This window comes from Pan paniscus, chromosome 7, assembly GCF_029289425.2.
Source record: "Pan paniscus chromosome 7, NHGRI_mPanPan1-v2.0_pri, whole genome shotgun sequence".
In the NCBI taxonomy this organism is placed as follows: domain Eukaryota; kingdom Metazoa; phylum Chordata; class Mammalia; order Primates; family Hominidae; genus Pan; species Pan paniscus.
Window position 1 is genome coordinate 133,675,461 of NC_073256.2, and position 13,492 is coordinate 133,688,952.

The following is a 13,492-nucleotide window of genomic DNA, read 5'->3' on the forward strand; positions in this document are numbered from 1 at the left end:
TTAAACAATTGAAGAAACAAACGAAAAACATTAAAAATGGGCAAAAAACATGAACAGACACTTCTCAAGAAACACAGACATTTGGCCAACACACATATGAAAAAATTGTCTAAATCACTAATCTTCAGAGAAATAAATGTAAACCAAAACTGCAATGAGATACCATCTCACACCAGGCAGAATGGCTACTGTTAAAAAGTCAGAAACAATAGATGCTGGAAGGCTGTGGAGAAAATAGAATGCTTATATACTGCTGGTGGGAACATAAATTAGTTCAGCCACTGTGGAAATTAGTCTGAATATTTCTCAAAGAGCTTAAAACAGAAGTACCATTTGACCTGGCAATGTCATTACTGGTGTTTACTCAAAAGAAAACAAATGATTTTACCAAAAAGACACATGCTCACATGTTATTCACAGCACTATTCACGATAGCAAAGACATGAAATCAACCTAGGTGTCCATCAGTGGTGGATTGGATAAAGAAAATGTGGTACATATACCTCACGGAATACTACACAGCTATTAAAAAGAATGAAATCATGTCTTTTGGAGCAACATGAATGCAACTGGAGGCCATTATCCTGAGCAAATTAACACAGAAACAGAAAACGAAATGCCACATGTTCTCACTTACAAGTGGGAGCTAAACCTTAGGTATTCATGGACATAAAGATGGCAACAATAGACACTGGGGGCTGCTAGAGGGAAGACATAGGGAGAAGGGCAAGGGTTGAAAAAATAACTACTGGGTACTATGCTCAATACCTGGGTGATGGGCTCATTCATACCCAAACCTCAGCATCATGCAATATACCCTGATAACAAACCTGCATGTGTATCCCCTGAATCTAAAATAAAAGTTGAAAAACATAACTAGAATGAATAATAAACTCTGGTGTATTCATTCTATGGATTGTTTTACAGCTATTGGAATGAATGAACTAGTTCTATCAATAAGGATAAAAATTCAAAACCAACATTGAATAAAAAAAATCAAATGACAAAAGATTACACCTTATGATGTTATTCATGTACATTTTTAAACTGAAAAGAAAGGTAGATGCATTACTCATGTCTTTAATAATTTATTGTAAAGTACCAAAACCCATAAGAAGATGTCACACAAGCATCAGAAGGATGGTTACTTCTGGCAGAGGAATGGGGAAGTGAGGCAAAGGGACTAATGAATTATGTAGAGGTTTAACTAGATCTAAAGTACTTTTATATCTTATGAAAATTCTGAAGAAAACATGGTGAATGACAGCATCATTTAAAATTGAGTAATGGATCCATGGAAGTTTGCTGTTATTTTTTGTACCTTTTTCTTTTTGAAGTATTTGATAATTTTCACAAATATCTTAAAGACATAATAGCCTAGGGGGAAAAAAAACCCAAAACTGTAACATAGGCAAGTGTTTTCTTAGATACTGCCAGTGCTTCTTCATGTGCATTCCATGAATATTAAATGTCAGCAAAGGTCTCTGCAATCCCTGAGATTAAAAAGAATTATTTCAAAGCCCAATCCCATAGCTTGTGAAATCCTAAATAAAAAGATATATACATAGATACACAGTTTCTTCAGCTTTTAATTTCTTTCTTTGTTTCCTCATGGAAAATCTATACTACCTATAGATTTAGGAAAATATCTCAAGATTCAAATTAGGTTTGCCTTTAAATTGCTTATCTAGGAAATTAAAAGAAAAAAATCTAAAGACTTAAAAACGATGGACGCAGTGAGAAGTGGTAATAATTAAAACAGATAGAATAATTGGAAATCTATATACAGAATAGCAGGACACATGTAGAATACCAGTCAATTGTTTCTTGCTCTGAAAATACTCAATAGCTATGGAGACAAGACCTCCACATACTGCCATTTGTAGGATACACCCAATGAAATGGATGGCTTCCCATAAGGTAAGTACAGTTAAAAGATCACAACTCAACAATCTCCAGGCCCAAATAATTCAATTTATTTCTTTTTAAATCAGTTTTATTGAGGGATCACATACAATAAAATTCATCAATTTTATATGTAAAATGTGATGAGTTTTGACCAATGTATATGATCATATAACTACTACCACAGTAAAAATACAGAACATTTTCATGACCCCAAAAGTTGCCTCATATCCCTTTGCAGTCAAATTTTTCCTCTAGTCCCTGGCTCCTGGCAACTATTAATCTGCTTTTGTCACTAGAGGTTTTTTGTTGTTGTTGTTTGTTTTGTTTTTTCAAAAATCTCCCATAACTGGAATTGTATGGTGTGTATTTTTTATTCTTTCACTTAGCATAATGTTATTGAGATTCATTGATGGTGTTCCCTGTATGAGTAATATATTCTTTTTTTTTTATGTCTGAGGTGTAGGCCACTATATGGATAGGCTACAATGTAAAATGTCTTAGTCTTAAATATGAATGAATCAGCTAAAACTTAAGAAAAGTCTCCTATATTAAAAAAAAAAAAAGAGGAGGGGCAACTGTAGTAAATGAAAGAGGGAGGCAAACATAGAAGAACAAATGAATCAAGGGAGAGAAAAAAGCTTTTTAAAAGGTTTTAATGTATCAGAGAGATATGAGAATTTTTTTTCTCTCTTACACAAGAAAAACATACTTTGAGAAAGGAAAACTTTGAAAAAACAAGAAACCACTCTCAAAATTTTAAATACTATTTTTAAAAGGAAGTTTGAAAGGTAAAAAGTCAGATAAAGTAAAGAAATTTCCAAAAAATAAAAATACAGGAAAATCTAAGAGGTGGAATATTTAAAAGATTAATGAAGGTGGTCTAATATCCAATTAATATTAATCCCAGAATGAAGGAATGGAAAAACAAAGGAAGAAAATTATCACAGGAAAATGTCATAGAATTGAAGGACACAAAATGTATAGATTGAAAAAGACTCACTGACTGCCCAGGATAAGGAGTGAACAAACACCTGCAACACAGTGCATCACTATGAAATTTCATAACATGGATGCTAAAAGAGAATACCTGAGAAGCTTCCAGAGGAAAAAAAATAAAATCAGATTTAGTGCAAAGGGTCAAGAATAAAATGACATCAGACTTCTCATCAGCAACACTGTCTTCAAAATTCAGAGGGAAAGGGAAGTTATTGACTAAGCATTCTAAAGTCAATGAAGCTATTAGCCAAATGTAGAATAGAAAGAATAAATGCAGATAAGCAGAAAATTAACTTACCATGCTCTCTTCTTGGTAAGCCCATTAGGACTTGTCCTAACGCTGGGACTTTGGTCCTAGTGCTCTAGTAGTAAAATAAGAGAGAAAGGGCGGGGACGGGGATTAATTTCAGAAAAAGAAGGCAAAGAATCCATCCCAGAAAAATCAAAACTGAATTCTTAGGATAAAACCCAGTCCAGTTGGAGAAGGAGGACTGAGACACTGAAAGGCAGACTGTAGGAGAAAGAGAAATTCGATAGAACAATTAATATGATGAGCATTTGAAAATGATTAAAATTTTGTGGCAAGCAAAAACTGACCCAGTTAGACACTCCAGGAAAAACAAAGCGCTTTATAAGAAAAAGATGAAATTCTGGTACACTATTTGGCTCAGCAGTAAACAATATTTACAAATTATGATGATACAATTACTGATTATGATTTAACATAATTAAAATGTTGATCATCAAGAAATTAATAAATATTGTACAAAGTAGATTAATCAGGACATCAACTTGTATAGGGATAGTATTTAGAAGGAACAGATAAGAGTTAAAAACGGTTTCCAATGGAAAGATACAACTGGGATGTGAGGAAGGACTGGGCCAGCAACTGCTGTATTCTAGTGTACACGTTATAGTATTGCTTGATTTTTAAATATAGCATATATTTTTCTTACAAAAATTCTAATGTTTAGTTTCAAGTTATACCAAAATTTGGGGCTGCTGGGGGAGAATGATCCTTTAAAATAAGTTACAGAACAGACTTTAATGTTTAATAAGAATCTTTACAATAATAATAAATATTGATTGAGTGCTTCTAAATTTCCAGGCCCTCTTCTAAGTTTTCTATGAGTATTCGCTGATTTAAAAGGACAGAGAAATTTACTCTAGGGCCTCAAAAATAGGGAAGACACGCCTTATTTAAAATTTAAAAATTCTGATGTGTAAAGCAAAAGGGAATCTGGTCTTCTTTTTATATTCCCACCTTCATCTAGCCCTTGGCATTTCGTATCTGAACTATAAAAAGTGCCTTCTAGTTGCCTGATCTCCAAACTTCCCCTTTTTCAATCTATTTTACACGGGCTACCAGACTAACATTCCCAAAACACTATATTGGTTTAGTTGCACCTCTGCTAAAAAGTCATCAGTGGCTCCACTTTATCTAGCAAATAAAGTACAATCTTAGCATGTCATTTAAATTCTGCTGGGGCTGCTTTCCAACTATCTTCCTTTTATAGTTTCAAGTTTCATCAAACTAGTCCTTTTGTAAATACGGACTAGTTACCTTTCTCCAACGTGCTTTGTGCTTTGTACTCTCTTATGTCATACCTTGCACCTAAAATGCTTCTGTTCCCTCAAAATTCACTTAACACATTGATAACCCATTCTTCAAAGTGCAGTTAAGGCATCTCAGCCTCTATGTACACTGCCATACTCAGTCACAAAGGCAGAAATGATTTCTCCTTCAACTGCATACCAACGCCAATGATGATCAACCTTAGTTTCTCTGTTGGCCATCTCCTGGCCAATTCTATGCCCTGCTCCATGCCACTGACTGCATCACAGATTTTCCCTTTAAGTTCTTTCCTGTTCCCTTCCTGCTCTAATGCTGTGTCTCTGACAGTAGCTGCATCCATCCATGGCCACAGGTCCCAAATTGTGGCCTCTCTTTCGGTTCTGGTTCTCCCTGGGCTCTAATAACTCCATTTTACCATTGTTCTTTTAGCCCTAGAGTGACAATGGTTACCCACTGTTGCTATAGTCTTTTGCGTTAATTTTTCCTTAACCCTATCTGCATCTCTGCAAGCAGACTCATCATTAAATTCATAAGCCTGTAAAATAGAAAGCCACTAAGGAGAAAGAGCTAGATGAACCATCTGGAGTAAATTCTGTGACCCACCAGGACTCTGGCCCATATGACATTCATCTATCTCTCATTGCCTTCTATCATAATATAAGTTGGATTTACCCAAAGACTATGAATTTCCTAAGTAAGGAGACCACACTTGACTCATCTTTGCTATTTAGGTGCCTGGTCATAATAGATTTTCAATAAATGATTGGGAAGTCAATGAATCTTAATGTGCCTATTTAATGCACTCCACAAAGGTCGGGTAATTACCAGTTCCTGAATAGGAGATTTTCACATAAACTTTCTGTTCTTAGATATCACTCTGATTAGGATTATTAAAGGAACACAGTCCTGACAACAGTGAACAAAGGGGGGGAAATAGATGATTCTGAGAAGAGAGCACTTTGAACCAGAGATGTGTGAACCCAGAAGCATTTTGAGATTGGCATCATGTCTTGAACTAGTTTTCAAAGGAATCAGACTTGGCCAAACCCAAAGAGAACTTTGCCAAGCAGTTTTCCCCTTAATTTTTAAACCCATGTGTATTTTAAGGGAAATTCAATCCATATGTTTCTGATTCATTTACACTTAACTCATCAAAATGTTGTTTTGTAAGAGTTATTTGATGTCCCAGTCTTTTGAGCTTTTGTGCAGAAATGCCTTCCCCCTCTTATAAATAAAAACCTTTTGGCAAGTCGTACACAAAAATTGATCCCTGAAAGGTTCGAAGTCATTTCAAACCTCAAGGCCCACAAGGTTCCAGTGATTCCTTACTGGATCTGATAGGACTCCTGTCTCTGTAGAAATCTGAGGGCTTTTGCTGAAGAGACACAAAGTTGCACAAGGATGGAAGTCTGACCCAGCAAAAAGACAAAGAGAATTTTAAACTCCAAAGTGGGAGAACAGGCATGTAAAGTGGTAAAGAGATGAGAAGAAGCTACAAATCAAACACCAAAAACAGAGAGACAAAGAGAATAAATGAAACAATTTTCTGTGTACAGAAGTTCAAAGACAAGGCAGAGAGAGAGGGAAATATGAGCAAATATATGTCATGGAACACATATATCAGAGCTCTCAGAATCCTGTTTTAGAAAACCAAATGCCTTGGCCATTTGGGAAGCAATTATGAGAATGTGTTATTAATTACTTAGTTGTGCCTGTTTACTTGAGCAACAATAGTTCTTGCTATGGATCCTGCCAGCTTGCCTGCTTGACTTCTATCACCAGTACTAATATTATTTCAATAGGCCCTTCATTTTTCTTTGTTCATATCCATAGCTTCGGGTCGGAGTTAGCTCAAGCGGTTACCTCCTCATGCTGGACTTTCTATCTGTTCATATCCATAGCTGAACTTATACATATGCAGTTCTCATACCACTATCCTTCAAAGCATCAAAGAGAAGTGGATATTTACAAACACAGATGACCAGAAATTGGGCCAGGTCATTGATGCTATTCATTAATATCTCCTAACAATCCATGATGCTGTTGCCCAGGAAACAAAGCCAAGTCTGTATCTTAGATCTCAAGTTCTTCTTTTGTAAAATGCCTTACCTAAGATGTCATAAAAATAATAAAACTCAAGAAAACATAAAGCACTCTGCAAAGACAAGGAGGAACAAGAGTATTTCAATTGAGGGTTTAAATATGAATAACAATGAGTGTGGGCCTTAACAAAATGCCTAGAGAAAACTTGAGTATAATTTCCTGGGTTGACGTTCTCAAAGGAAAGAAGCTCCAAAGGGGATAAATGAGAGACTATTAAAAAAAACAAAATTCTGGCAACATAATCACTTACGTTTTCAAGTGGAAGTGAAGGTGGAGACATCTAAAGAAGAGTGTTTTTTCTAGTTTTTTTTAAATGAGCTTAGAATATTTTTTTAAAGGAGTCCACACAGGCCTGAAAGAGTGGCTTCAAAGGAAAACAATAAAGCAAGGCCCAAGCTTGCAAAAACATGTTTATGAAAATATGAAAGAGCTTTAGCAGCTATCTTGAGAGAATGGGGAACAAGAAAAACACTCCTAATTGGGGATGCAAATCAGGTAATGTCTGATATCAGCTAGAAAACAGAATTATCTGCCCTATTAAACAGAATGACACTGTTGATTTGTTGTATTCCCCAACCGGAATATGAGTTCCTTCATGATGGGGTCTTCTTTTTTCCCCACTTCAGATGCAGAGTAACTAGTGCATCTAATTCAGGCTTAGTATATATTTGGAGAATAAAAAAACTGATGTCAAATGAAAGACTCTGCCATGTGACTATCTCCATCTCTGCTACTTCTCTCCACATATATATAACCTTCATCCAGCAACCTGAAGGCCATTCTATCTCCCTCTATAGCAAATAAGGCCAAGTCTACACATCTGTTCGCTCACTGTCATCCTAAGGGGCATTAATCACACACCTTATCTAGTTCACTGCACCTTCTTTCCTTCCAGCTCCATTTCACAGAAGTGGGTGTACCACTGGTAGAATCTTCCTAGCCTTGTCTCCACCTATTACTCCTACACCTACCCCTCCCTAAAATACTTTCTTACTTCCCATCTTTGGTTTTGTGCCAATTTAAAATTGAACCAGCATTATCCAACCCTCTCTGAGATGTTCCTTACAATCATCTACTCCTCCCTAATGTCACCTCTTCCTGAGAATGCCTCAGTTTCTGCTTCCTGCTTATTACCAGACACTCTTGCCCCAGTTATCCAGCATGCTGTCTACACGCTTTCCTGCCTCAAGACAGCCAATGCTGGAAGATGCTATGAGGCAATGCCCTACAGCAGCAGTAGTCACACAGCTGCTCTCTAAGGGAGAGGCACCTCCAAACATTGAGAAATTACACCCAGGGCCATTAGGGAAAGGAACAGGCAATCTGCAAAAGGTCAGGCCAAGCTAACTTCATTTCCTTTTCTAATTAGTGGATGGATAGCAAGGCATTTGAAATTGTAAAATCAGAATCAGCGGAGACTTTATAGAAGTGATGCTCAACACTTGGTTGGGGGTGAACTCCACTGAGAATCTGATGGACGCTAGGAACACTATTCACACAAGTTTATCGTACAATTTCAGAAGAAGTCATTCACTACATATTAAGAACATTGTTTTAGCAGCTGACTAACCTATCTTCTATCAATGATTTTAAAAACGCATGCTAATGTCAATGACATCTAAATTGTATTCAAATACTATGATCCTATCATTCTAATAAAATAGTGATAATGAAAAGAAATGCATTTTTAATGTTTGCCACATGCCAGGTTCTATCCTAAGTACTTTACCTACCTTGCTTTATTTAATTCTCACAACAAAACTATCAGTTTGGCATTATTATAATCTACAAATAAAATCGCAATACAGATGAGGAAATTGAGGCTTAGAAAAGCTAAGTCATGTGCCCATGGTCACACAGCATGTGGGTGAATTAAGATCCAAACATGCATCTGTCAGTCTCTGTGTCAGGATAGGTGAGGTTATGACTCCCCAAAGCCCATTGGCTTAAAATCATAGAGGTACATTTCCCCTTACACCAGAGGTCCATCACACCTCAGCAGGGGTTCTCTGCTTTTCTTGGTTACTCAGAGTCTCAGCTGACAAAGCAGCCACCATTTCCAATGTTGTCAATCTCTTCACATGAAAGAAAATGAATCTCTGAGTGTCTCTTATAAAATTTCTTTTCAATATTACTATTTTATTAGAATCATAGGATCCTAGTATTTGGATGCAATTTAGATGCCATCAACATTAACATGCTTTATTTTCTTTCTTTTTTTTTTTTTTTTTCAGACGGAGTCTTGCTCTGTCGCCCAGGGCCCAGGCTGGAATGCAGTGGCACGATCTCAGCTCACTGCAAGCTCCGCCTCCCGAGTTCACGCCATTCTCCTGCCTCAGCCTCCCAAGTAGCTGGGACTATAGGCGCCCGTCACCGCGGCCGGCTAATTTTTTGTATTTTTAGTAGAGACGGGGTTTCACCGTGGTCTCGATCTCCTGACCTCGTGATCCGCCCGCCTCGGCCTCCCAAAGGCTTTATTTTCTTTTATCACTGATAGAATGATAGAAGATATAAATTAGGTTAGTCGCTGCTAAAACAATGCATTAAAATTCTGTGGCCCAGAGTAACTTCTCCTCACATCTCTTTGGACAAAACAAATCATGTGGGCAAATGGAAAGGGAACAGGAATTGCAATCTTACTCTATGTCCAGGATATGGAATCCTGAAAATATTTGGCAGGCGTCAAAATGTCTACCGCACTCCCAAAGCCCATGCTATTAACAACAATTTCTATATACCCTCAACCTAAGAAATGAAATGTTATGTAGCTATGTTTTTCCATAGCCATGACATCATACAGGGAATAATCCACATCAAATGTCATTCCTCACTGTCTGCTTCTGTGTACCTAAAGTTTTATAGTATGACCTATTTGGAATGTTGAAAATGCACTAAATTCCAAATACCTGCCCATGATCTGTCTCTAAAATGCAATATATCATAATATAAAGTTTAATTATAGAAGCAGTTTTAGCAGTAACCAAATTTAAATCCTATTTTTTTCTGATCTTTGCCCTTGCTTTCTGAAAAAAAAAATTCCTTTAAACAAGCAATTTGCTGTGCTACCACAACTCATTAAAACAATGCTGCTTATTTGCCCTTTTATCTCCAAAATTATTCTATTCTGGAAACTTAAAGTTACAGAAATAGCTTCCTTTTGATTTTTATTTCCTGCAATGTCTGTGGATGGTGCTTTATAGTTTGCAGAATACAGGAACTTTTCACATCAATGATTTCATTTGATCAGCCTTTCATATAGGCATTATTTTCATTATAGTTCTCCAAATAAATAGATGGTTAAATTTAAAAAAAAAAAAGAAAATAATGTAGCCTAAGGCCATACAGCTAAAAAGAGGGTGATGCTGAGATTCCACCCATCTCTTCTGATTCCAGCTTGTGCTTCTTCCTGTCGTACCTCCCAAATCTTTGTGCCAATTCTCTTTAACTGCTGGTAAAAATCAGTCATGGCCTGTCCTCTTTTTTGTGCGAGAATATCTAGGACAAAGAGTTCCATATCCCAAAATGATGCTGGCCTCTGAGGCTCCCACAGAAAAAGGGTCACAAAGTTTCAAGGGAGAAAGTATGTATTCTCTTAAGCAAAGGCAAACTTAGCATCTATAAGAAGTTCCCTAGTCAGAACAGTTTTTATTAGCAGGCAATAAATAAATAAATAAATAAATAAATAAATAAATAAGCTCCTGAATGGAGAATATTTTAAACATAGAAAAACTAACCTGTAGTAAGCACCGGCTATGAGTCCAGCCCTTAATATTGTTTGGGTTAATAATGGCTGAGGTTTATTGAGCGTTGGCTGAAAAAGTTCCAGGGTTAAAGCATTACATGCACTGGTACATTTTATCCTTGCAAAATCCCCACAATTGAGATATAGTCATCATTCCTTTTTTGCACACGAGGAGACTAAGCATTAGAGACAGATGCCAACATCACACACAGCCGACAAGTGGCTGAACTAAGATTTGAACGCAGAGGGTCAAACACAGAGCCTGCCTCCTTGTGACTTAACGACGACAGCAAGCCTAGTACACAGAGATCATTATTCTCACTTTACAGAAGTGGGAACAATAGCACAGAGAGGTTAAGGAATGCTTTCAAAGCTGCACAGCCAGCAGGTGATGAAGTGAGAATGAACTCAGATTTGCCCCCATATCAAAGGCCAGTTATACCTGGTGCTGGTGAAGCTGAGTCTTTGTCCAAAGAACTCTGCCTCTTTTAACTTAGGGGCCATCTCAGCAAAGGGAACATCACAGAGATCAATCACCAGGGATGGAATGACAATGCCAGACCCACATTTGTACTCTGGCTCCCAGTCTACTGATCCAGGCATGCTGTTAATCTCTGGGGCTTATAGAAGAGGAAATTCTGTTTGTTCCTAGAGGCCTTTGAGGCATCTTCCATTCAGAACTTGCACCACACTGTTCCTCTGACTGAGATTGGCTCCAAGTGTCTGCTACTGGGGCATCATTCCATTTCTTCAGGCTTGTTTGAGGCATTAATACTCAAGACACTTCCCCAGCCATCCTCAGCCACCTCCCTTCACCAGGGTCACCATAGAGACATGCTTCCATCAGTAAGGACAATGCACATCCCCCATTTCTAGGATTAAGCATGTCACTTTTCAAGGAATGTTATGCTGTGGTCGTCACACTTTGTGCCTCTCATTTCACAGCAGATGAAGTGAATGAAGATGGTCACAGCCCTGGCACATTTACAGTGATCACCTTTCTTAATATCTGAGGAGAATTGAACAGGAATGTTGAAACATGTTTCTGATTTAAAAATATTACCTTGTACCAGTTAGAATGGCTATTATTAAAAAGTAAAAAAAAAAACACAGATGTTGGTGAGGCTATGGAGAAAAGGGGACACTTATACACTACTGGTTGGAATGTAAATTACTGAAACCTTGATGGCAAACAGTGTGGAGGCTTCCAAAGAACTAAAAATAGGACTATAATCCAGCAAACCCACTACTGGGAATCTACTTGAAGGTAAGGAAATCATTTGATCTAAAAAGATACCTGCACTCATATGTTTATCGCAGCACTATTCACAATAGCAAAGCCATGGAATCAGCATAAGTGTGCATCAATGGATGATTGGATTTAATGTGTGGTATATATGTATAGATCTAGATATGTATACACATACACATACATCTGTATAGATCTAGATATCTAGATGTGTGTGTGTGTGTATATATATGTATATATATGTATATGTGTATATATATGTATATATGTATATGTGTATATATATGTATATATGTATATGTGTATATATATGTATATATGTGTATATATGTATATGTGTATATATGTATATATGTATATATATGTATATATGTATATACACACACACACACATGCACCATGGAATTCTACTCAGTCATAAAAAAGAATGAAATCATATCTCTTACAGCAACATGGTTGGAACTGGAGGCCATTATCCTAAGTGAAATGACTTAGAAACAAAAAGTCAAAAACTGCATGTTATAAGTGGTAAACAGTGGGTACATATGGAAATACAGAGTAAAATAATAGATACAGGAGACTCCACAAAGTGGCAGAGTGGAAGGGGGGTACCTACTGGGTATAATGTACACTGTTTAGGTGATGGATACACTAAAAGCCCACACTTCACCGCTATGCAATATATCCATGTAACACGACTGCACATGCGCACCTAAGTCTATAAATTAAAATTTTAAAAATTAAAAAAGTCTATAAATTAAAAATTTTAAAATCTACTATGTTCTGTTGCTGCTCAAATATCCTTCTTGCTTATAGACATAATCAGGAAGATCATGATTTTATTAATAACATGCTATTGGAGAAATATAGCAAATAATTGTGTCTCGTCAGGCCAAAGTGACAGAAAGTAGTGCAGCACTTCCTCATGGCCCACAGAATTGGGCAACTAGGAGCAGTGAACCAATGACTCTGCTGTTTAATTTATGTATTTGAGTAAAGCAAGGGATCAAGAAAGTAGGAGATCAAGTTTTGATGAAGAAAGCATAAGCATGGTGGCTCATGCCTGTAATCCCAGCACTTTGGGAGGCCAAGGCGGGCAGATCACGAGGTCAGGAGATCAAGACCATCCTGGCTAACACGGTGAAACCCTGTCTCTACTAAAAATACAAAAAATTAGCCAGGAGTGGTGGCACTTGCCTGTAGTCCCAGCTACTCGGGAGGCTGAGGCAGGAGAATCACTTGAACCTGGGAGGTGGAGGTTGCAGTGATGCCACTGCACTCCAGTCTGGGCAATAGAGCAAGACTCCATCAAGAAAAAAAAAAAAAAAAAGAGGTATTGCAGGACAAAGTGAGTGAAGAACATGAAGAACACAGAGTAGCCATGTGGTACAGTGAATGGGAATGTTCCTACTAGACAGGAACTCAGAGAGGGTGGGGGCTGTGCTAGAAATGTCCTGAAGCTTCTAACCAAACAATGAACTCAAAATCCCCCACTCCACTTTCCCATTATCAACATAAAAAGGCAACTTTCATTGTATTCACCATCCACACATCTCCTGATTCCTTCAAACTCATTCCTGGTGTTCATTATAATCTCATTCCTTATAGGTAAAAGTAAAATAAAAATAAATGAAAATAATAAAAGCATGTGAAGAATAACCCAGGTTACAGAACAGAGACAAAATAACCCTGATATGACAAAGTGCCTTGCCACCAATACCCAGCCAGGCACTGTCCCATGCAGAACTGGGCTGAGGACGGTTCAGAAGGCCCGTCAGAACCTCTCTGGACCATGTGACAACTACAGAAATCATCCATGTAGACCTGACCCTCAGGTTTAAATGGGATAGTACGTATGCCACAGGTGACTTTTAGAGACTTTTATTCTACCTCACATATGCAAAAATATAGCATCTAG

General features: G+C 37.3%; 1 long non-coding RNA gene across 1 annotated transcript in view; it reads right to left on the reverse strand.

The window, feature by feature from the left end:
• The window catches only part of LOC134731000 (uncharacterized), a 68,664-nt gene that overhangs the window by 19,575 nt on the left and 35,597 nt on the right, over positions 1-13,492 (reverse strand). The window lies entirely within an intron of this gene.